General features: G+C 37.6%; 1 long non-coding RNA gene and 1 pseudogene across 1 annotated transcript; one reads left to right on the top strand and one right to left on the bottom strand.

Annotated features, from left to right (window-relative positions):
* Positions 1-25,388, bottom strand: part of LOC113081117 (protocadherin-1-like) — a 142,898-nt pseudogene that overhangs the window by 13,329 nt on the left and 104,181 nt on the right.
* LOC113081120 (uncharacterized) lies at positions 6,808-8,695 on the top strand. Its single transcript, XR_003282105.1, has 3 exons — positions 6,808-6,868; positions 7,444-7,483; positions 7,887-8,695. It is a non-coding gene; the product is annotated as an uncharacterized LOC113081120 (long non-coding RNA).

Below are 25,388 nucleotides of genomic sequence, written 5' to 3'. Positions count from 1 at the left end.
ACGATTACTAAAATAAAGCAGTCTAAATAGGAAAATACGTTTTTTTTTTTAGGTTTATAAGCCCAATTATATATATATATATATATATAGCATTTAGTATTTTCCCTCCTGTTTGTGACCCAGTTGGAACAGATCTGCAACATATTCTTTCACTTGGTTGAGAGACAAATCACTTATAAAAAACAAAAAACACTCACTGCCTAGATTAAAACTTAATTTACAGCTAGTGTATCAATCAGCACTACCTTTTAGAGTTTGGACGCCCACCTGAACTCACAGAATGAGGAAACCAATGTCTCTTCAAAGGAAAACAACGCGAGGCAGTCAAGGCACTGGGCCCAAAGAATCCCCATATGCTCCGAATCTCTTCCTTTTTGTCTTCTTTTTTCTTCTCCTCCACCAAGAAAAGGTGCACACAGAAACAGGGCTTTCAATATTTAAGGTGAAATATAGCAAGTGTGCATAGCTTGTGTGCGTGCTGCCGAACTTGTTTGATTCATTATTAAACACAATCCATTTTTCTCTCTGCTACTGATAGTGGGCAAAGCTCCCAGCTTTAATTCCCTTGCATTGCAGATTAGAAGCTGAATAACAATAGAAACGAGTGAGAGAGGGCACAAGAAAGTGAGAGCACAATGTCATTATTACTTTTCTCTTTTTCTCTACTTCTCTTCAACTCTGTATCTCACCTGACAGGAAGTGGTTCTAATGTTTGCTGCTGAAAGATGGACAACATCCTATCATCTTCTCTCGACACAACGTGTGATGATTTTTGGCTCTCCCTAGCAGACTGTCAAGGACAAGTCATTGTTATGATTCCCTCAATTTGGCTTTGGGGTCTTATGAGGGAACACAGTGTAGAGTAGTAATGAACTAGGTATAGGAACGGTAGGAAGAAAATACAAAAATAGTAGTGGATGTGATGAAACTACTTCCTCTCTGGACTTTCTGATTACAAAGTGATTTGGGGGAGAAAATAACTGAGATGGGCTCACAAAGCCACAGAAGCTCTAACAAGAAGATGTGTACAAGTCTCACACTCTATTTGCACCATTGCACCTAGCCAAGTGACAGTTTGTCTGCAAGTTGAAACAATAAGAAACACATAAAAAACAAGCTTTGTGTCTGACTGCTATCCCCACTCTTTGAAACTTAAGGAAAGAGATTTGATTTTAAATGAAAATGAATGCCATTTTCCTCTTGAGAGAACCCCTAAAGTCAAATACAGTGGCTCACTTCACTGCTAATAAAGGGCAGAATGGGCATAAATATGCATTTCATAAGGGGATATTATTATTATTATTATTATTATTAGAATTTGTCTTTTTTTTTTTAATTTTAATCAAATAAATGTAACTTTGGTCTTTCAAAGACATGTAAAAAAAATCTATATAAATTCTGATGAAATATGATACATTATGTGTGAAAAGAAATATAATATAATTATACCACTTGCAGACAGAATATTTTCATTGTGCAGCAATTTGTTTTATTAAATATTTATTTGTGTGTAATTATGATACTGAAAGACTGTTATCAAACACAATGCATGATTTTAAATGTGAAGGAAATGGGAATGGTCCTACAATGCTTGGGTCCACTGTTGTTGGGTCATTGTTAGTCAGAAAAGTGAGCTTTGAAAAGTGTGTTTTAAGATAATATACAGGGCCACAAGTTGTAAATGGTTAAAAGAACAATTGAAAGCTGATGACTATAGAAAGAGTAGTTTCAGCTGGTGAAAGAGGACAGAGAAAATGCACAGACAATACATGAGAGTATTCTGAAGGACATGTCAGTATGACCGTGGTGTAAGTGTTTGAAACATCAACACAATGTAGTCATGGCTGTGTGTTTTGTGTACGGCCGGTGTGTGCATCTGACCGCTGTGCTGCTAATTAACCAGGACAATACTTCTACTGGCAGCACACTGTGATCTCTCCACAGTACGCATATTTACACACGTAAAACACACACACACACACACACTGCGGGAAATCGCCCACAGAGAGATCCAGCGCAGAGGAGCAAAGTGTCCCCTGATAGCCCTGCTAGCACTCTCCCCCCCTTCAACACACACACACACCTAAAAACCTTTCATAGGGTAACAGTCACACCTGTGAAGCCACTTGAAATAAATTTTAGCCTCTGAAATAGCTGATAACTTAATATAAGTCCATATCTGAAATACTGTACATGTCAAGATTTTAATGTTTGAATAAAATTATTTTAGTTTTTGGCTGTTAGCTTCGAACCTATCAATATGCTAGAGTACTGCGAAAAAAGCTTGGAGTGCAAAAAGCTTTAACAAAAAAAGTGGTGAAATCTGGAATACCTGTGTTTTATGGTAAAATATGTTATGCTATCTCAGTTGTAAACTCAAAAATGTCTTAAAAAAAAGCAAAACAATTAAGATCTGTGACCAGTCAGTGTGTGTGTGTGTGTGTGTGTGTGTGTGTGTGTATATACACATGTACACCCACAAACACACATGCATATATACAGTATATGTTTAGGATGGGTTTATCTTTTAGCCTAACCAATGGCATTTGTCAAACCATTTCATGGGCTCTTGAATGTACATCCAGCTGGATGCTGCACACTGGTTGTGGTTGAGGAGAGACCCCCTCATGATTTAAAAGTGCTTTGGGTGTAGCCTACAGCAATACACAATAAATCACTATATAAATGCTTCATTCATTCAAACAGTTTGACAGTATATAAAATAAAAACCTTTGTTTCAACACACTTCAGCTGAAAGCAGTACTATTTTCAGCTCAAATTGACTGAGTTCTTTTGACATTTAGGAATGAGCAAGACCTTGACACACAGAGGCTGGCCGGAGATCGGAACGTCGAGGTGTCCGATGACTGGTGTTTGGAGGGCTTTTCTTTAAAATCATGCACCCATGTCCTCTGTACTCTAGAATAACAAGTGCCCACAGGTATCAAGCGGCACACTCATGCCAGTTCAGGCCAGGGCAGGGTGGCCTAACTAGGGCAGAAACACATTCGCCCTTTGGCTCACCAAAAACCCCATCCAAAGAAAACACGCCCACACACAAAATTCAATACCCTTTCCAAAAGCACTAGGGGTGTAAGAAATAAACTCGTTGTGAGTACATGCATGTGTTTGTGTCCCGGACTTCATTTTTCATTCAGCTGTACACCAACGCTAAGCACCAGCACCAAACGTGTCTGTGTTAACTGCTGCACTGCTATAACAGGGCAGCTCAGTAATAGTCTCCCCTCTGACCCACACGAGGCTAGAACAACATAACACAGGAGGAGAGACAAACAACAGCTAATCCTCTGCACACAACAGCACTGCAATGGAGCCCATTAATAAGAGAGGATTAGCCACCGCTAACGCTAACGAGTGTCCTCGCCACTGGAGCACAGATCTTCTTTCCTCTTCAGATATCTGCTTATCTCTGCCTGTCCCTCACTCCCTCCTCTACTTGTCTGTCGTGAAAAAAAAGGTTTGCTGAGACTGAAAACAGTTAAGAAGAGTGATGTGAGGACAGAAGTGAAAGAAAACAGATGGAGATGAACTATGACAAAAGACTGGCATCCTATACAAAAACACTGGCTTCTTTTCTCCTAAATGTTACTTTATAACTACACATTACTACACAAGACTTTGTAGCTTACATCTAATATTTTGTTTCTTATAATTTTTACAACTTAATATCTTACAAAGTTATTTTTTTTCTCGTAAATTGTGAATTTATATCTCACAATGTGACTTTTTTTGCAACTTTAAACAGCACGTGAATATGCCTGAATATCCTAAAATGAGATTTTTTGCATAACTGAGACTTTATCATACACTTTATGTTAATGCTTTCAAATATTTATCTCACTACTGCATAATCACACCTCACAATGTGACTTCTAATTTTAATCTAATAACCTAATAACATATTAATTAGCATAAATAAATAAATAAATACATAAATCAACATGGATGAATCATCCACAATAAGATCAAGGAAAAGCATTTAGAAAAAAAAAAAAAAAAATCCATAAAAAGGTTTCAAAAAAAAAAAAAAAATCAAACAGTATTTACTTACTAATCAAACAGTAGCATATCATTATCACCTGATACAATACTACTACAAAAATGACAAATTTGCATATGAAAAATGATGGTACAGGAGAAAAGAGGGATGGATGACAGTGTGTGAGAGATGGAAGGTAATTTGGAAAACAGTGAGGATGGAGGTGGAGAGAGTGGATTATGCTGTGAGCTGGCGCTGTCAGGCTTGGCTAGGCTGGCACAGAAGCGCAGCACTATAATAAGCACCCTCTGTTTGCCCAGCGTTAGGCCAGCATTGTGCCAGTTCGAATGGATGGGCCAAAACCGACCCACAAAACACTAAAGACCTCACTAATGGGATTCTCTTTACAGTCAGGCATGTCCTTAGCCAGCTCGAGCAGGGCACTGGGATGTACTTGTGTGAGGACCCCGGGGGATACAGAGATCTGAGAATAGTGTGGCCATGTCCGTACAGCTGAAACTAGAACACATCTGGTGTTGGAAATGTGCTGAGCGTGTAAGTTTGCCTGTACTGATTGATTGTGTGGTAACAGGTAAATGCCCTGTTTGGCCAAACACTGCCTCACACCATCTGTCTGAGCGCATACGCAGCCTGTTCACGTAGGTATTGCCCTTAAGACAAACATACGAATGCAGACACACATAAACACACATGCCGCAAAGACATGTGCACTCACATATTCAGACAAATAGATGTGTGTACTATATGTCTGCAGGTCTTTCACCACAGGGCAGCACCTGGCATGGCAAACAGCATTGTAGAGTCAAACAGTGAAATTCTGCTGCACAGTACAGGCTGATTTAATCAAGATATGATCTATTACTGACTTAATTCACACTCACACTTATGCTTTAAATAAAGTTAAACCTGATTAGGGCTGAAGGGAATCAAAAAACAAGGATTTTTATGGGGCAAGAAAAATGGCAGAGGGATGTCGTGTTATATTTGTAAATGTAATCAGATGTATGTAAATGTAACTTTAGCAACTATATAGTGTTATAGTGCTGTTTTACAGTTTTGAATCAGAATTTTGTAAATCTGAATCCTAGCCATAAAATGTCATGATATTGTCTAGAATTCAGTCATTGTGTCTCGAATTTATATGTACTCATAATAAATTCAAATTGAGAACTACTGTAAAGTAAATTCTATCAGTTTACTAGTTTCATAGATATTTAATGTTATGTTGGATCAGATCTATTTTAGCTTCTCTGGCGGACAATGGTATTTATCATGGCATTAATTAGGCCTGCAAGTTCCGTTTTAATTAAATTCAGTGGCGCCTTCCGTTTTAAATTTATTCAATTGCTTGCTGACATCACTGCTATCTCTCACAGCCCACTTGTAAACACGCACGAGCACACATGCGTGATGTGTTTGTTCAAGGTGTGAGTGGATAAACAAAAAAGCATGTCTTTCATCTTGTCACCGATCTCTGCCCAAATTAGAATGTGAAAATAGAGTTGCAGCTTCCTTGTCATGTGTTTTGTGATTACTGCTACCAGGCCCACTCAAGCAAAACACACACACACACACACACACACACACACACACACACACACACTTGCATCATCACCCTCTAGTCCACCCCGATACATTCAACATTATTTTGGACCTTACATATTATTTAGATGGAAGGCAAGCTGTAACAATAAAAGATTTTATTTTTATGCTAAATAAAAATTCTGCCGTCTCTCCTTGACCACCTTGGGTACTGATATGCAAATGTTGGAGTGTTTCTCTTTTCTCTCTGAGAAATGAAATAAGACGGTTGATTGCTGCAGACTGTGAAAAAAAACACAAAAAAAAACATAAGAGCTACTTCAAAAACAAATTTACAGTGCACCTAAATAACAATTGACGTGTTTTTGCATTATGCAGTTTGTCTTTTATCAGCTCTTTTGCAGTCTTCTGCAGTTGTCATTTTTGACATCCTCAGTTTTGTGAATGATAAAACATTGAAAAAAAAAACTTACTTTATGTGTGAGTGTCTGAAAGATATATACTTTATTTATGTGACTATATTTTTACAATTTAAAATAACGCAATTCTTTCTTTTTTATATCACTATACCATATATATATATATATATATATATATATATATATATATATATATATATATATATATATATATATATATATATATATATATCTCGTATCAGTATATAATTTCATCACATTTCTTTTCATGTAAGAGAAGTACTCAGATGTCAATTCAAAACAGCTAGCGTCAACACTACAGACACAGCAAGCAGATGTTGATAAGTCCATTTATTGTACTAAAAATGGCTGAATACAAAGTACATTCACAAGAACAGCACTTTCTGCTAGACTGTCTGCAGAGCCGACAGAATCTCTATTACTGGCTTCATGTAAGTACACTGTAAAAAGTGCTACACCCACACAGTAGGTTTTATATATTTTAAATAGTTGTAATCTAGTTTATTTTATTTGTTTTATACTAAAAAGTATAAATATACTTCCTCTTTACTTAAAATATATCACTTTTTACATAACAATATATTTTAAGTAAAACAATAGCAATTTATTTGGGTAGCTTTTTGTATGAGTTTGTTGTGTACAAGAAATGTTATAAAAGTGAGTTGAAATACACAATTTATTTGAGCAGCTGTCGATGTGGCATGTGTGTTCATCAAACTTAAATATCTGAAATAAAAAACACATAAAAATTAAGTTGGATTTATCCCTTTTTCACTGGCGGGGACTTTCCAAGGCAGATGCTTTCTCGGCACTTCAACTGTTTGAAAGCTGCAGCGGATCTAAATTTCACAGACTGATTAACACGGTAAGATGTGCAAGTTTTGGCAATTTATTGGTGATGTAAAGTCACGCAAAATCGTTTACTCAACTAGGAAGCTAAAGTAAGGTTTGCAAATTGTACTATATAGCTAGCTATCCTGCACACATGGCAAGCTAAGTTGGCTACACAGTGCTAAGCAGTGAAGTCTTGTATGCAACGATCAGAAGACAACAGCAGTTAAGACCGTGTTGTTAATATGAAATTAAACAAGTGCTTTAGTAATGCCTATTATGTTTTAAGACTACTTTGGCTTTAATTTTACCAATAATATCACTTTTAATCGTTAGTTAGCGTTAACTTAACCTGTTAACTGCCATTCACATTTTTGAACATAGACTTGAAAGTGCATGATCCAAACCTATAATTCACGACTGAAAACATTTTGTAACATGATTTTGATGTACAATTTTCATGGTAGATGAATTTAAAATGGGTTTCAAAGGATGAATTTTGAGATTTTATGTTTTCAGGTGATATATAATGTTTTCTAAAGTGTGATGGAGAAAAAGGCAACAAAGAAGACTTGAAGAAGACTGCAGTGTTATTTTTTCTGTCTTTAGGTAACCAAGCGTTTTTGTTACCTGGGGTCTTCAGATACAGGTAAGAAAAACTTCAGAATAGATACAGTTAAAGCTATAATTATTCCCAGGTAAGTAAAACATAGGTAAAATTGCAAACAATAGTGTTGGCTCCATACAATTACATTTCTGAATTAGGTTTTATGTACCAACCACCAATAGAAGGCAGATATGATCACCTTTCTGCCTCCTACTACTGCACTAATAGAAGCTTGATTCATATTGATAAATACAGCCATCATGGTCAGTTAAATCTCAATTTTGTGAGATGCTGGTGATAGTGTGAGATCTTTTACAGTACAGTGGTAGTGGTGTATGTATAGTACAACCTTTTACATCAATTGCATGGTTGAAATACAGAGGTTCTCTAATTTGTGATACTGTCATCAGGCAGTGAATTTTGATCAGATTTTACTTGTTGACAGGATCCGTCTGGCTATGTGGAGAAAAGGAGAGAAGTGGTACTGAGATGCCTGATTGAGTACATGTGGGAGGGAAAGGAAGACCTCATCAGTGTCCACCATGTATGTACTGGGCTTAAAGCTACTTATCTAATTTCTGTCTGTATGTTATTACTATTGTGATGATATGGGGTAATTACTTTGTTCTTGAAATATATTTAATACAGTAATGTGATGACCAATAAGGTACAGGCAAGGAAAATTGCATTGTTTTATTGTAATGTATCCTTTGAACCAGAAAAGACAACACTCATGCTACAGTAGATCATGATAGTATAGTACCAACACTCTATGACATTGTCATGGTGGACTTCACTCTGGTCACATGCTCTAGTCAAAGTATCCATCTAGTATCCATCACCTTAAGCAACTAAAAAGTACAACTTTGACTTTGTGTCGTATCTGTCTTCTACCAGTCTGCTATATTCATCTCAATACCTGTTTGTCTGACCAAACTCTTGATTCTTTTTTGTCTCCCCAATAGAGTCATGATGAAACAGAGGTGTACGCTGAGCTTGGCAGTTCCCCACTGAAAATATACATGCGCCATCAAAATATACAGCCCATGGTCAGAGGTGTGCCAAACCTGTAGAAAACCTCCTGTTTGGACTTGTCTATGCCCACAACCTCTAATATCACTCAAATCTGGTGTATATTTCTGAGATATATCACAGGCTCTTTGTGGGATTGGACCCTATGCATACTTTTGTATGTTTTGTAGGCACTGTTAAAAGTGACACTAGTTGACATTGAATAAATGTTATTGTCTTTAATCTGTCTTCCCATCTTTTTCTTCTTCAATTGAATTTGTAATTGTTATTGACAAAGTCTGTATATGTAAAGTGATTTACTGTACTGCTTAGAATATAGACATTTAGATGCATTTTCTGAGGTAATAGCCAGGACTTAATTAAAATGTTTATTCACAATTGATTAGGTTAAATTTACTATGAGCATAAAGTTCATAAAACCTAACTAAAATGAGTACAGGTTACTTGTAGCAACACATAAATACGTTACATATACCAAGAAAATTAGGTTTATCTAACTGACTAATATAGCACTTATTAGTTAACTCAACTTGATTTTGTTGTGTTTGAATTAAGTAATTTTACAGAGTTTATTATACTTGAAAAAGGCTGCAAGTTGACTCAACTTAAAACATCCAATGCAGCCACTTGCCTCACTTTTTATAAGTTTGATCTAGGTATTACTTTTTACAGTGTAAATGACTCATGACATTAATCTAGCTTCCCCATCTACTGCTTTTGTAATCATTGTCTCAGACACACAGAGAAGTAAAATCCCATATGTGATCATAAAAGAAGTTTTCACATCACGGACGTACTGTCAGGTGTACCATATATTTATATATTTGATAAATATCATTCAGAGCTAGTTACATATTTACACACATACCCCAAGTAGACACTCAGGAATGTCAATGTCTTCAATATTCACATTGATACGTGTTCTCAGTTTAAAGGCAAATGTGTATTTGGTGTTTTGTTACATTGTGGCACAGTCATTAGTGTGAGAGAGAGAGAGAGAGAGAGAGAGAGAGAGAGAGAGAGAGAGAGAGAGAGAGAGAGAGAGACTGGAATGGAGTTTATGTTACAGTCAGCCAATCTAATTAACAAACATGACTGGTTGACACTTTATGGCACTAAGCTCCATTTTGGTGTACACACGTGTAAAGAAGCCAAAACAGAGATAAAGTTCCCATCTAAGCATACTTTTTCCTCTCATTTATTTTAACTTAGGGTCTTTTGGAGGGTAGACAAGAATAAGAAGAAAGTGCAAAGTCATTATTTGATTCAGCTGCAAAGCAGTCTTTTCCCTTTCTCATACCCTCCTCGTTTGGAGCAAAGTGAGAAAGAGTTAACGGAGAAAAATACTGTTGCTGTATTTGATAAGGTCAGAGTGCATTATAGAGGAGCTATTAAGTCCTCTTAGGTGAATTTTCAATGAATGTGAGTGGGTCTGGCTGTGGCAGAAAAGAGGAGACAGAGAGGAGAAAATAGAGGAGAGGATATTGAAAATGAAAGAGAAGGACAGAGGTAAGATATACCTACCAAACCCCAGGTGATTGCAATGATAGTAAGACTCCAAATGGGGTTCAAAGGGAACAGGAGAAGTAAAGGAAGGGGGGCAAGTCCATACAAAAGAGTTCATAGCAAAGGGATGAAATGCACAGCGGAGGAGAGGCAAAAATGGAGATATAACAAATCCACTAGTCCGTATTTCCTGAAGTGTCCATAGATGAGAGATATCCGCTCCCAAAAAGCTACGGAGGAAAAAAAAAAAAACATCAGGGTGGGGGTGACAAACATCCGCAGACAGACGCCCATTCTCAGTCTGCTTTTCCTTTTCGACTTTGTCCATTTGGTTTTTCCTCATTTTTTATGTGCGAAAAAAAAGTAGTTTTATGTATTTCAGAGATGAAACGACGTGTTATGGCAATCTGTGACAAGAGGCAAGCTCTGTCCTACTCCCGCAGACCAAAAAGAAAAACATTTTGGAAAAAGAAGAATGTTTAAGGCAGTCTTTTTTGGCCGGCCCCCTTCTCTTGGTCAACGCCCGTTACAGCACCTACAAGAGGATAGATACGACTTACTACTCACGTACTGGAACGCAATACATTCCATGCAAAATATTTATAGAAAAATGAATATATAAATATTAATGGTGCAATTGAAACATATCTTTGGACGAATATGTATAAACAACATAAGGTGATGAGAAGAGCAAGGGGGCAAGACCAAAAACCTGCTCTATCATATTAAAATGTGAAATTAGAGCTCCTTTACAGTTATTTTTCTGGCATTTTAACAGTTAACTATTACATTTATTTTGCCGTTATGAAAAGTTTTACATTGCAACTGTAAATTCAAGCCATTCATGTCACACTGGGTATGTACAAAACTTTTTAGAGGGTATGTTGTCTTTGCAAAGTTCATTAGGAGACCGATTTGAACAAACCTGCCCCCCTTAGTCCAAACGTGTACGGCAGGGCTGCACAGATGGCCATGCTCTCAGCTTTTTTTTTCGATCTGTTGTCCATTACACTATATAGAATTCTAGCATGAATGTGTCCAGGAAAAACACAAACTGTAAAAGTAAAAAGTCACCAAAAAGTTCGCACACAATCGGCATTACTCATCACTAAGATACAAGGTTGAAATAGACTCATTTCTTTCATGAAATATAGCAAGAGCAACCACAATATTTCCCATCTACAGTTCCTGCTGGCCCACGCTGCTTTTACAGCCAATGACTGATCCAGAGGTCTCGCACAATGTTAGGACACAGACTCCTCACGCAGTAGGCACAGCTTGCCTACCGGGTGCAGATCAGCAGGAGAAATGCAACTGACATTTCATCGCATCAGTAGGCAATGAGGCACTGCACAGTAACAGTTTCAGCCACTGCTCCACTGTACCCTGCTGACACAAACACCAGCTGCTGCAATCTGTCCAGAGACCAGTGTGCGCCTTACGAATCCCGCATGTCACTAACACAGACACAGACTTTTTATCACTGCATTAAAGGCGACACACTGGCTTTGTATATAGGCTGCCTGCTGCTGACCCATCGTTTTGGATGCACAGGTGTAAGGTGTGGACGTTACGTAAGGCAAAGCCTTTTTCACTGATTTTGCGAGATTTATTTTGGATCATTTAAACTTTTCTTAAAGTGATAGTTTACCCAAACATTTACTCAACCTTATGTTGTTCCAAACCTGTATGGATTTATTTCTTCTCTTGAACACAAAAATAAGATCATCTGAATAATGCCGGTAATCAGATGACAGTGGTCAAACTTTTCCGTAGCATTGAAATAAATGGCTGCCGTCAACTGAGGTTACCCACATTATTATTATTATTATTATTATTGCAGTGGCTTTCCAATGCCGTTGCCGTTGATAATAGGAGAAAGCAAGTTTGGTACGCGTACAAAGAGAGTCCATGCAGACGGATAAAGATGCATGAAAATTGCTAATTTCGCGGTCAAAAACTGTTTGCCTCTCAAGTAGGATATTTACCAAATTAGTTTTTTCATGGAACATGATCTTTACTTAAAATCCTAATAATTATTGCCATAAAAGAGAAATCAATCATTTTGACCCATTCACTGTATTTTTGGCTATTGCTACAAATATAAACCCCAGCGACTTAAGACTGCGGTCTTTGGTCACATATATACACTGTCAGTGGCTTATGGCTTCAGATGCACCCAACAGGGCTTTTAGTGGCCTTGTTCAAGCTGTTTTCTCAGATCTAATCACTGAGACAAGAGCCCTTCCCTAATCCTGGTCCTCACCTCTGCCACCTCGACATCTGTCGAAGTGTGTGTATGAAGGCCCGTGAGTGTGTCGGGCAGCATCTGGACCTAATGAGGCTCACAGCCTGCCACTGCACACGTTTAACACCTTCCAATGAGCACCTGCGTCAGAGGTAACCTCCTGACGAGATGTACCATTGTTGTTCTTGTCATGGGAGCCTTTCACCCTTCTCAACCCAGCCATTTCCAATGCTACGATGAGGTTTGATACTATAGATGAAGTCATGTGCACAAGGTTTACAATCTAGTCATCAGAAATGTTACTTAAGTCTGACTGACAACGATAAGTAACTTTTAGAAGACAGATTAAAAATAGTGTAAAAATAAAAAACAGGAAAAAAGACAGGAAGAGAGCATAATAATAATAATAATAACACTGTGTACCGTGTACCGTGTATATATATATATATATATATATATATATATATATATATATATATATATATATATATATAATTTATTTTTTATTTATTTTTAGAAATTGCTGTTTAATTGATCAACAATACTTGGACAAAACTCTTGTTGAAGCTGTGATAAAATTGTCAATAAATTAACAGTAACATTCAAAATTAAGAATCTTTTTAATACTTTAATAAAAATCCTACTGACCTTTACTTACTTTTGGATGGTACTGTAGATGCATTGACTGGAGTCAAAAATCATAAAAAGACACCAATGGAACTGCATGCTTGAAATGCACCTTTAAATTCTAATTTGAAATAGGCACCACCCAAGGTTCAGAATTTACTTTTTAGTCACAGTAGCCATTAGTCTCTTTTGCCATCTTTACTGACAGAAGAGGAAATAGTGGGACAATCCAATCCCCACATTATCCATCACCTTGATTTCCTGTCTCACTGTACTGCTGCAATCAACATCAATTAAAAGAGCATGGATGGATGGAAGGATGGATGGATAGATAGATATTTCCCTATCCACACATATGTCACCACCTGGAGTTAAAAAATAGGCATACTCGTTAAACTTCTGATAGTATGTTTTCATCTGAGGTAAAGATAACCATTTTTATAATTGTGACAGATGGTTTGTTTTGTAGATGGTTCTAAAACAGATCTAAAACTGCTAACTATTAACACCAATTTCATCAATGGCGGTCAGATCATTCTTTCCATTCAGTGTTGACCATGTTAAATTGCAGTTCTTGATGTTAGCAGCTAAATACATGGTAAGGGTTATTGACTTGGCAGATGTTAAATTTAGACAATGGTAACATTGCGCATTGGGATAAATCAATTGGACAACATTACCACCTATTTCTCTATTATTGAAAGTATTGCAGTGATATAATCAACAGATAACCATCTGCTAAAATAAAATAAAATAGCAACTCTTCAAAAGCCCCAAATCAAGGGAGATTAGAGGCCTCCAACCTCATTCTGATTATTAACAATGACGACTCTTGGGGATAATCAACAAAGCCCCTCTTCTAAAATATACTGAGCAACCCTTAACAGCAAAAGAGAGTAAAAAGTGTGTTCCACCACGGGCAGATGGCCACAGTAAGTGGGAGTGTGACTGCTGTCAGCCTGAGCGAGATGCATTTCTCTGTTGTTAGCACTTTAAAAAATTGTGCTGAAGCTAGTGATTATTTGCATGAACACCATTTAAACACAGCTCAAGAGTTCTAATCCCACACCAAAGAGCGTGAAAAGAAAGAGATAGGTAATACATTGAGACTCAGAGGGGGTGAAGAGAGATTGCAGTGTGATTTGCTCACTTTCAGGCATTCAAATAAGCATGCTGCAAAATAAAGAAAATAAAGGGGATAAATTCCCCTGTATATTTTCATACATTTGTTTAAAGTTATTTATTTGCGTGTCCATTCTTTGATTGCCTAGCCAGCAAACCAATAACTCTGCACAAATACCATCGAATAAAACAACTAAGCCGTCTGTCAAAAATTGTAATAATGCCAATTTCGGATACTTGTCGTCCTTCATTCTCGCTCCTGCTATCTGTCTTTCAGGAGAATAAATGTTGCACTGGCGTCTGCCCGGGAAATGTGATCATACTCGCACTGACGCCTCATTGTTTGGTGATGTCTTTATTTATCTCTTCCTCCATTCGTCTACTTTCTTAAGGCCATTATTCATGTCGTCTAACAATCTTAACTGAGCCGCTCATCAGACAGCTGTTAATAAAACTCTGTCTCTGTATAACTGGTGCGAGCAACGTGCGGGTGCCTCACAACATCTCCATATCCTCCATTTTGTATCAAAAAGCTGAATGATTAACTGTGATTTATGGCTGCGGAAGTGTCATAGCAGCAGATTTTATGAGACTACTATGAACTGATTCGAGACTACAAACAATCTACCGTTCGAGAAACGTACGGTTTGACAGCAGCACAACTCAATTGATTTGCTTTATGACTGGATTGGGTTTTAATAGCCTTGCAATGCTTCAGAAAGTCAGCGGCCACTGGTTTCAGAAAAGACTTCAGAAACTCTGAACTTCATAAAGAAGCTTAGAGACATTCAAGGTCCTTTATCTGTCCAGGCATACGGCACTTTTTTTCCCCATACTGTGAAACAGTATGACTGTGAGAGACATGTTACGGGTAGTGTTGGGGAGGTTTGAGGGTCGACCACATGAGCACCATTTGTTATTATCTGGACACAGTGAGAAGACACAGCGTGGATGCACGTTACACGCTTATGTGTGCCACAGGCCCAGTGTGGTACATTTAAGCATAGTGAGGGTACCGTGTACCAGTGGGAGACAGTATGTGTGTGTCAAAGCTAATGTGTGTGTGTCTGGACTAGCCTGCCAGAACCCAGTGAGGGTGTCTATGAAAGGGGATGCACCCTCGGCATCTCACAGGGCACAGCAGCTGTCGTAATGACCTATCCATCAGTCAGAAATAGCAGTCAGACATCTTTTTACTTTCCTTTTATAATAATATACAAATATGTACCTTTTGTTTTTCATACAAGGTAACCTCTAGAGAACGATTCAATTGTCTTTTTAAATTGGATGACAGCAATATTGGAATCCACAGCTAAATCTTTGCCAAGAAATTTACTTAGTGCTTTCAAGTGTACTCAAAACAAATCAACATTTAAAAAAAGAGAAAACACACACAAACGCACTCATACCTGAAACTATACAACGCTATCTCACGACCAATTCCTACGTATTTTACGAATTTACGACCACACTCGTACAAATCCATACGATTGTTGCCAAATCGTACGTACTTTACGATTTGCACAATTCGTATGAATTTGTACAAATGACCTACACCTAACCCCGCCCCTAAACTTAACCATCACTGCGGTCGTATAAAATCGTACGAGTGAGGTCGTACAAATTCGTACGAATAAGCCACCTAGGAAAAATGTACGAATTGCCGTGAGATCGAGTTGAACTATAATGTAGTGAGGCTTTTTCTCTTCAATGAACATAATAACAAGCACAGAAGTCTGATTATTGAACTCATCCTGCATTAATATGATTTCAAACTTTGAAAGGTAAAATAAAATCACTCTGAAGCCTAGTGCATTGTTTCTCAATCGCATCATAAAGTTGTGTGTGTACTTTATTTGTGTGTGTGGGCCTGGTTGAGATGGCGCACAGCTAGTTCATCCATGAGCATTCAGCTGTAACCGCAATGATGTCAGAGGATCTATCCAGCCCAGAGACAAAAGTACTGTGAGTGACTGTTTAGAGATCCAGGCGGCACTGACAAAGACTCGGTGAAGGGCGGGGGAAGATTCTGTAACTGTCGAAGCACCGGATCTGAAAGAGACGTGTCTGACTTCTTAGACTTCTCAGACCGCTGGAGTGTTTCATGTATTTCTCTTTCAATAGTTAAATTAACTGACTGTTAAATTGCAGTTCTTGATGTTAGCAGCTAAATACATGGTAAGGGTTATTGACTTGGCAGATGTTAAATTTAGACAATGGTAACATTGCGCATTGGGATAAATCAATTGGACAACATTACCACCTATTTCTCTATTATTGAAAGTATTGCAGTGATATAATCAACAGATAACCATCTGCTAAAATAAAATAAAATAGCAACTCTTCAAAAGCCCCAAATCAAGGGAGATTAGAGGCCTCCAACCTCATTCTGATTATTAACAATGACGACTCTTGGGGATAATCAACAAAGCCCCTCTTCTAAAATATACTGAGCAACCCTTAACAGCAAAAGAGAGTAAAAAGTGTGTTCCACCACGGGCAGATGGCCACAGTAAGTGGGAGTGTGACTGCTGTCAGCCTGAGCGAGATGCATTTCTCTGTTGTTAGCACTTTAAAAAATTGTGCTGAAGCTAGTGATTATTTGCATGAACACCATTTAAACACAGCTCAAGAGTTCTAATCCCACACCAAAGAGCGTGAAAAGAAAGAGATAGGTAATACATTGAGACTCAGAGGGGGTGAAGAGAGATTGCAGTGTGATTTGCTCACTTTCAGGCATTCAAATAAGCATGCTGCAAAATAAAGAAAATAAAGGGGATAAATTCCCCTGTATATTTTCATACATTTGTTTAAAGTTATTTATTTGCGTGTCCATTCTTTGATTGCCTAGCCAGCAAACCAATAACTCTGCACAAATACCATCGAATAAAACAACTAAGCCGTCTGTCAAAAATTGTAATAATGCCAATTTCGGATACTTGTCGTCCTTCATTCTCGCTCCTGCTATCTGTCTTTCAGGAGAATAAATGTTGCACTGGCGTCTGCCCGGGAAATGTGATCATACTCGCACTGACGCCTCATTGTTTGGTGATGTCTTTATTTATCTCTTCCTCCATTCGTCTACTTTCTTAAGGCCATTATTCATGTCGTCTAACAATCTTAACTGAGCCGCTCATCAGACAGCTGTTAATAAAACTCTGTCTCTGTATAACTGGTGCGAGCAACGTGCGGGTGCCTCACAACATCTCCATATCCTCCATTTTGTATCAAAAAGCTGAATGATTAACTGTGATTTATGGCTGCGGAAGTGTCATAGCAGCAGATTTTATGAGACTACTATGAACTGATTCGAGACTACAAACAATCTACCGTTCGAGAAACGTACGGTTTGACAGCAGCACAACTCAATTGATTTGCTTTATGACTGGATTGGGTTTTAATAGCCTTGCAATGCTTCAGAAAGTCAGCGGCCACTGGTTTCAGAAAAGACTTCAGAAACTCTGAACTTCATAAAGAAGCTTAGAGACATTCAAGGTCCTTTATCTGTCCAGGCATACGGCACTTTTTTTCCCCATACTGTGAAACAGTATGACTGTGAGAGACATGTTACGGGTAGTGTTGGGGAGGTTTGAGGGTCGACCACATGAGCACCATTTGTTATTATCTGGACACAGTGAGAAGACACAGCGTGGATGCACGTTACACGCTTATGTGTGCCACAGGCCCAGTGTGGTACATTTAAGCATAGTGAGGGTACCGTGTACCAGTGGGAGACAGTATGTGTGTGTCAAAGCTAATGTGTGTGTGTCTGGACTAGCCTGCCAGAACCCAGTGAGGGTGTCTATGAAAGGGGATGCACCCTCGGCATCTCACAGGGCACAGCAGCTGTCGTAATGACCTATCCATCAGTCAGAAATAGCAGTCAGACATCTTTTTACTTTCCTTTTATAATAATATACAAATATGTACCTTTTGTTTTTCATACAAGGTAACCTCTAGAGAACGATTCAATTGTCTTTTTAAATTGGATGACAGCAATATTGGAATCCACAGCTAAATCTTTGCCAAGAAATTTACTTAGTGCTTTCAAGTGTACTCAAAACAAATCAACATTTAAAAAAAGAGAAAACACACACAAACGCACTCATACCTGAAACTATACAACGCTATCTCACGACCAATTCCTACGTATTTTACGAATTTACGACCACACTCGTACAAATCCATACGATTGTTGCCAAATCGTACGTACTTTACGATTTGCACAATTCGTATGAATTTGTACAAATGACCTACACCTAACCCCGCCCCTAAACTTAACCATCACTGCGGTCGTATAAAATCGTACGAGTGAGGTCGTACAAATTCGTACGAATAAGCCACCTAGGAAAAATGTACGAATTGCCGTGAGATCGAGTTGAACTATAATGTAGTGAGGCTTTTTCTCTTCAATGAACATAATAACAAGCACAGAAGTCTGATTATTGAACTCATCCTGCATTAATATGATTTCAAACTTTGAAAGGTAAAATAAAATCACTCTGAAGCCTAGTGCATTGTTTCTCAATCGCATCATAAAGTTGTGTGTGTACTTTATTTGTGTGTGTGGGCCTGGTTGAGATGGCGCACAGCTAGTTCATCCATGAGCATTCAGCTGTAACCGCAATGATGTCAGAGGATCTATCCAGCCCAGAGACAAAAGTACTGTGAGTGACTGTTTAGAGATCCAGGCGGCACTGACAAAGACTCGGTGAAGGGCGGGGGAAGATTCTGTAACTGTCGAAGCACCGGATCTGAAAGAGACGTGTCTGACTTCTTAGACTTCTCAGACCGCTGGAGTGTTTCATGTATTTCTCTTTCATTCCTTCTGCAATTCCTGCCTTGGATTTTCTCAGGCGGCAGCTCACTGATCAGACTCTGTAAAGAAGTGGCTGATATAATAAAGGCAATGTTGTCTAATCGTGTGGCCAACTTCGTCTACATGCCAACATATGACTATTAATCTTCTTAGCTAGCACTGGGCCTCTTCATCTCTCATGTTTTTATGTCTACCTCCCTCTCATCCTTTCACTATCCTCCATTTTTTCTTTCCTACGGATTAAGCATTTACAGTACGACACAGAGGCTGTTTAAGCTTTATGTTAAGCCTAATGTCAAAACTTTTTTTTACACTACTCTCTAGAAAACATGATTTTAAATGGCCAACTGTAGTGTTCTGTAGTAAAAATTTTGCTAAACGTTTTCTGAGGAAACTGAATGTCGTACATATACCTCCACAGTCTCACCAATAAAAAAATACCAATAATTAGTAAATACACTAATACATTTCTATTTTAGTATGGAATAATTAAGTCACAATTAACTCAGTGTGTTACTTGCGTTTTTTTCAGTTGTGAAATGTTCTAGAAATTTGGTTTACCACACAATATAGTATAATGTTTTAATGTTGCCGAGAGATGCAGCAACTTATTGCATTAATATACAATGACTCTGAACAGTTTAACTGAATAATAATTTAGTTAAGAATAAGAATAAGAATTAAATTGAATACAATTTTAACTATATTTTACGGTTAGTACAGTAATTATGACTGGCTGAATGTATATCTAGAATTCTTTGGAACAGCTCTCTGGAACTCTGTCAACTGTCATCTCTGGCTTCTGTAAAAAATACTAAACATACTTTTAAAATAGTTGAAAGCACATCAGCCCAGAGGGGAAAAGAAAAAAAAAAAAAGGATGAAAGAAAAAAAGAACAATCAATATAACTTCATCAGTGGAATGGATGCTAAGTGACTGTTTCCTTCAACCCGTCAGATCACAGTCTTTAAAAATATTTTTTGATCACCATTTACGAGAGAAAAGTGAGAGAGGCAGATAATTGCTTGTTGACGGAGATACAATCCATGTTTTTCACATGAACTGGCATTGGTCATTAAACTGACATGCTTCGTTAACAACTGTGCATTCTGTTGCTTCATGTTGCAACAAATGTTTACAGTTAAGACCGCTGTCAACACACTACACACCTGGTTAGACCTTAATTAGATCTTGAGAGCTCCGATCTGTTTATTTATTTTGTTTACTACAATTTTAGCTAATTACTTGATGTATTGTGTGGTGATATTGTTACGGTGTAGAATGGGTTAATATTCTCAGGTATTTTTTGTACAAAAAAATAATAATACATTATAATAATATTGGCAGAGGCATACTAATAGGGTTTTACTCAAAAATACTTATCACTAATAAATATATATGAGGATTTCTGTTCCAAAATGCAATAAATCCATTTTGATTAATTTCAGAAAAAAAAAAAAAATGTTTTCTTTACCAAAAATAGTGGCAAGATGGAAACCACTATTTTCTGTTTCAAGCTTTCACATAGCATCTTTATGTTATAATAACATAAAATTGTATTATTTTCCCCCCAAAATGCAATAAGTCCATGATATCTTTTTTTTCTCAAAATGCAATAAATCCATTCAATTAATATGAAAGTTATTTTTCACAACATAAGTTGATTCATAAATGACAGCCTCTGAACTTGGTCAATACTTATCTTATATACAGGCACTGAACTAAAAATACATTCATCAGTCATCACTTTCAAAATGAATTCATTTGACCATCTTGTTAATGCTATAAATGAATTACAGCAATGGAATAAAATTTAATTGTGATCATGAACAACATCACATTAGATCACAGAAATTCCAAAATGACATTTCCCTTACAGAGATACTTCTGTACCGAGTATCTCTCTCCCATCTCAGATTTGCTCTATTCCTCCAGATGAGTGGATGTGCTACAGTGACAGCAGGTGACCCGTGATGTGTATTTCTTCCCCCTCAGGTGTGTTAGTGTGGCTATATACACATGCGTGCATGCACTGTGCAGCCTCTGAGCACTATGGGACCTCTCTACAAACACTGGCTCCTTTCCACAGAGTGAGCATGACTCCCTGTGCCCTGGGCAAGATCAGACCCCACTGTTCCTCTAAGTATGTGAGCGTGTGTATAAAGCGGGGCAAAGGGGGAGACAGATGATAGAGACACCCCTCTGTTTTTAAATCTTCTGTGCGCTTGCGAATACATGTTCCTCTGTCATCCTTTGTGTGTGGTAACTACTTTGTTTCTATAAAGCTTTGTTTTGTTTTTTTTTTTGCAAAAAAAGCCTATTATAACTGCAGATTTGTATTGGGTCAGAGGCATGTTCTCTGGGAAAACAAATGGAGATGAAAAGAAAGAACTGATCTTTTTTCTTACCTCTGAAAGAGAAAAGGTCACTGGCTATTTAGCAGGTCTGTGTCCAATAATTTATGCTGAATTCAACTGTGAAGTTCAAACTGTATGCAAAAGAGAGAGAGAGAGAGAGAGAGAGAGAGAGAGAGAGAGAGAGGGAGGGAGGGAAATATAGAAGCTGAGGGAGAGGAAGAGAATAGTGTGAGACGGGCCCGGCATGCCAGTGGGAAATACTGTAGGTAGCCAGACGCCAACCAGCATGGCCCCTACTGACCACTGAGAAGCAGCCAACACAATGCCTCATAGACGGATGGGAGTTCAGTCCTGGACCCGGTTAAAAAGAAGTTAAGGAGGAATTAATATCGTCTCCCTGTGGACTGTACACCTAAGGTTTTTTTTTTTTTTTTTTTTTTTTTTTTCTGTCTCGCTCGCTCTTTCTTAATGCTAAGGTTCTTTCTTAAAAACTAAGGTTCATACAATTCATTCTTGTACACATTTGGTTTAAATGGTGCACTCAGTTAGCTCTTACTTGTTTTAGTAATCTTGGTATATACTGACACCTACTGGCATGGATGAATGAAGTTTTGTGATCTGCTCAAAATGGAATATGTTTAGTTGTGTAAATTGTAGTAAAACTTTGTTTTAATTGCCAAAAATTGAGAGGCTAACTAAATTAATATGATTCATCTCATGCGTATTACTCAACTCAATAATATATATATTTTCTCTTCTCTGTTGGTCTAAAAACAAAGGAAATGGGGGAACAAATTCTGAGTGCACCTTAAATACTGTATAAGGCAAAGTCACATCTTAATTTCTCTGAGAGGGTCTGAGGTTACGGTTTTGTCTGCATTTGAAACTACCTGTCATGTGAGCTCAACGCTGACAAAGACATCCCGTTATATGTGAAGTGTGAAAACAGACACAGTAGCTTCAACTGCTGCAGAAATAGACAGGAAGTGGTGAATTTATTAATCTGTCGGAGATAGTAAACATGAATGACTTCACAGCAAATTTGAATTTTTTACTATTTTACTGTTAAGAGGTGACATAACAGCAAAAAAAAAAAAAAAAAAAAGAAAGAAAGGAAAGCAGAGAACAAAGACTACCAGAAAATTATATGAGAATGATGAGGTGATCATAGACTAAAATCGTGTCATCATGAATCTGTGAAGAAAGATTTTTTTTTGCAGCATGTCTGACATTATCTAAAGTTCTAGATGTTCTGTATTATTGTGATGTTGGAGAGGACTGTAGAAACTGCAGGGCTCTTGCCCATTCTGACTTGTCTGTATCATGCAGCCACAGGCAGTGCAGTAATGGTGAAGTATGAAGCCTTCCAGTGTGACCTCTCATGTGGCCTTCAGTGACAACTTTGAATGACAGCACGAGTGACTGTTCGACATGCTGCCCTCGAGAGGGAATGTCTCCAGAGCATGATGTGCTGGTAAACATGCTTGCCGACCAAAATACAAATGCATGAGGGTCTCATGAAGTCAAACAAGGTAGAAGGACGGATATGGATGCTAAAAGAAAGGGAAAATGGATACAAAATAAACAACCTTACCCAACTAGACATTTAAAACATTTCTTCTCATCTTTCTCAGTCTGACCTCAGGATTTGAGTCCGGGTCAGACTCTAAGCCCCCACCCTGCATGCCTGCCAGGACTTTAGAAGTCTTATCCCCATGAATCCAAGCAGTTAGTCTTAGATCAGATGGTCTAAAACTCTAGTGGAAACCAAGTCTTGCATTTAGAATTAAAGCCAGAAATGAATCCTAAAACGTTCTGTACAATTGACAAATTTTATCAGGTCTCTAAACGCACCACTTCTACTTTCATGCTTCCATGCACCTTTTTATTTACTCATTCTTATTTGTTTATATGATTATTTATTTATGCGTTTGAAAGGGGTTAGAGTCTTGAAATCGGTCTCAGTCTGTTGCCTGCGTAATCCTAATCTTCCGTTCAATAATCAGTGGTCCTTCTGGTAGATACAAGGGTGGCTATGCTCTGCCTTTGATGGGATTATGTAGTGCTCGCAGCAGGATCTAGACACACAGGAGCGGACAAACAAAAGATGAGCCCAGTAAGTCCCCTTATCCGCTCATTCTGTAAGTGGATTTTATGGGCGGCCATCGCACCGTTGTGCCTTTTTCTCCATATGCTTCACTTCAATAAAAGAGAATGAGGGCGACTTGCCACAGGTGCAATCAACCCTCTAAACATTGTTCCTTATCTGTGACTTCATCCAACCAGACTGACTGGTTTAGTGAGACAGACTCTGTGAAAGAGTCATAGTCACATGAAAGAGCTCTTAAACGTTGCCAGTAGCTTGGGGCACGTAGATGATCTTTAAATCTGTTTATATTGTAGTCTGTTTATTTCTTACCTAAATCCACAAAGGTGTGCCAAGACATACACCCTAATTCCAAAGGCTAAACCTGTTTTGACTTCACTTTGAACAAAGGAGTTTGAATATGCAGTAATAAATTCATGTTAGCATTTACACTAAAGAGAATTATTCAAAAGGTGACATGTTTTACTTGGGATTTTACACCTGTCTTGTGTACAGACAGGGTTGAACAATGCACACTGCTGCTATGCTTTAGCTAAATGCTAACAAGTGAAAGCATGCTGCATCCAACACATTCTCATGGAACTATTTTATGCTTTGATTAATTGCAGGCTAATTCAAATAATCTCATTTGTACGTTTTCCACTTACAAGTTTCTGACGGTTCTCCTCAATGTTGTTCTTTGACCACACACAAGCCAAATATCATATCTGATTGTTTGTTCGGACTGGATTTGTAAAACCACTGGACAAATACAAAAAAAAAAAACAACAACAACAAAAAAAAAAAACTTTGTTGTTCATGCAAACAGTAAGTAACAGGAAGTTACTCTTCCAAAAATAATGTATATTAAAGTCACATGAATAACACATGATCTGAAAAAGTCACATGACTACTAAGTTATACATATGTAATGTTAGCCAGAACAGATGGTAGGCTACTGTATCCCTCATGTTTTCAGAAGTCCCTGAGTTATAAAATGTTCTTACAAAAAATGTTGTTTAAAAAAAACATTTTTTGTAAGAACATTTTATAACCTCTATGTTTTTGAAAATGAATGTATATAGACATTAGATTGTATAATATAACAATTTATGGTTGGCCAGTAACACACGACAGCTGTAAAATAGTTGTATATAAAATATAAATATAAATTGTAGAAGACAAAATCTTACACAATGTAGTACACAAGCACCGCAAAACTAGAAACTCACAGACAACAGTGTAAGTATGCTGCAAATGGCCATTATAAATGTTAAGTTAAGATGAGCATTAGACAGTACAGTGTTTGCCAATGAGCTACGAGTAAGCTTAAAGATACTGCTGGGAAGAACCAGATCTTCACCTTTTAGAGTGACATGGTAATTCAAGTGTAGTATTTTTCACTAATTACAGTTATATACAGCTGTTGATATTAGCTACCTAAAAATATTTAATTATTAGTAAATATTTAACATCCCCTAGGCAGAGAACGACTACACCACACACTCTCTTTCTCCATTTCACTCACACACACATAGATACACACATTAGCAAACACTTACACACACACACACAAAAAAAAAAACATTCAGAAGAAGGGACACAGTTAGCTAAATTACCCAAGGTGAAAAATAGTAAAATAAAAATAATAAAATAAAAATACGGCAATCATCCTGAGGGGGGAAATAAATCAATAGCCATAGATGGTCTCACATCAGAATCAAATATTGTACTTCTTAAGATTCTGTCTCAACATTTCTCTCTCAACTCTTAAAATGCCCTAGAGCTGAGACAGAGGACGACACACGCACGCACTTACACAAATACTTAAAAACACGCTTTCTCTAAGGCTACTTCAGCAAAAAAAAAATATGTTGGAATGCCCAAAAAACGCAGAACTAGTTTAACTAGTTAGGTGAAGAACTTATGTTTTAATAAAAGACCCCAAGTAAATCTAGCAGTAGATTCAGAGCATAACATGCCCTTTTAAAATATTAAAATATTGAATATTGATATGGAATATTATGTATGGAAAAGCTAAATCGACCTTGCTTGATTCTGACTGGTCAGAGGCCTCGGGAAGGGCTGAGCAAGCCTTCAGTCTCATATGTTAGTATCACCTCTTTCATTTAACATCTAATTAATGCAC

Source organism: Carassius auratus, unplaced genomic scaffold (assembly GCF_003368295.1).
Source record: "Carassius auratus strain Wakin unplaced genomic scaffold, ASM336829v1 scaf_tig00033194, whole genome shotgun sequence".
In the NCBI taxonomy this organism is placed as follows: domain Eukaryota; kingdom Metazoa; phylum Chordata; class Actinopteri; order Cypriniformes; family Cyprinidae; genus Carassius; species Carassius auratus.
This window is presented reverse-complemented; position numbering and strand designations above follow the sequence as displayed.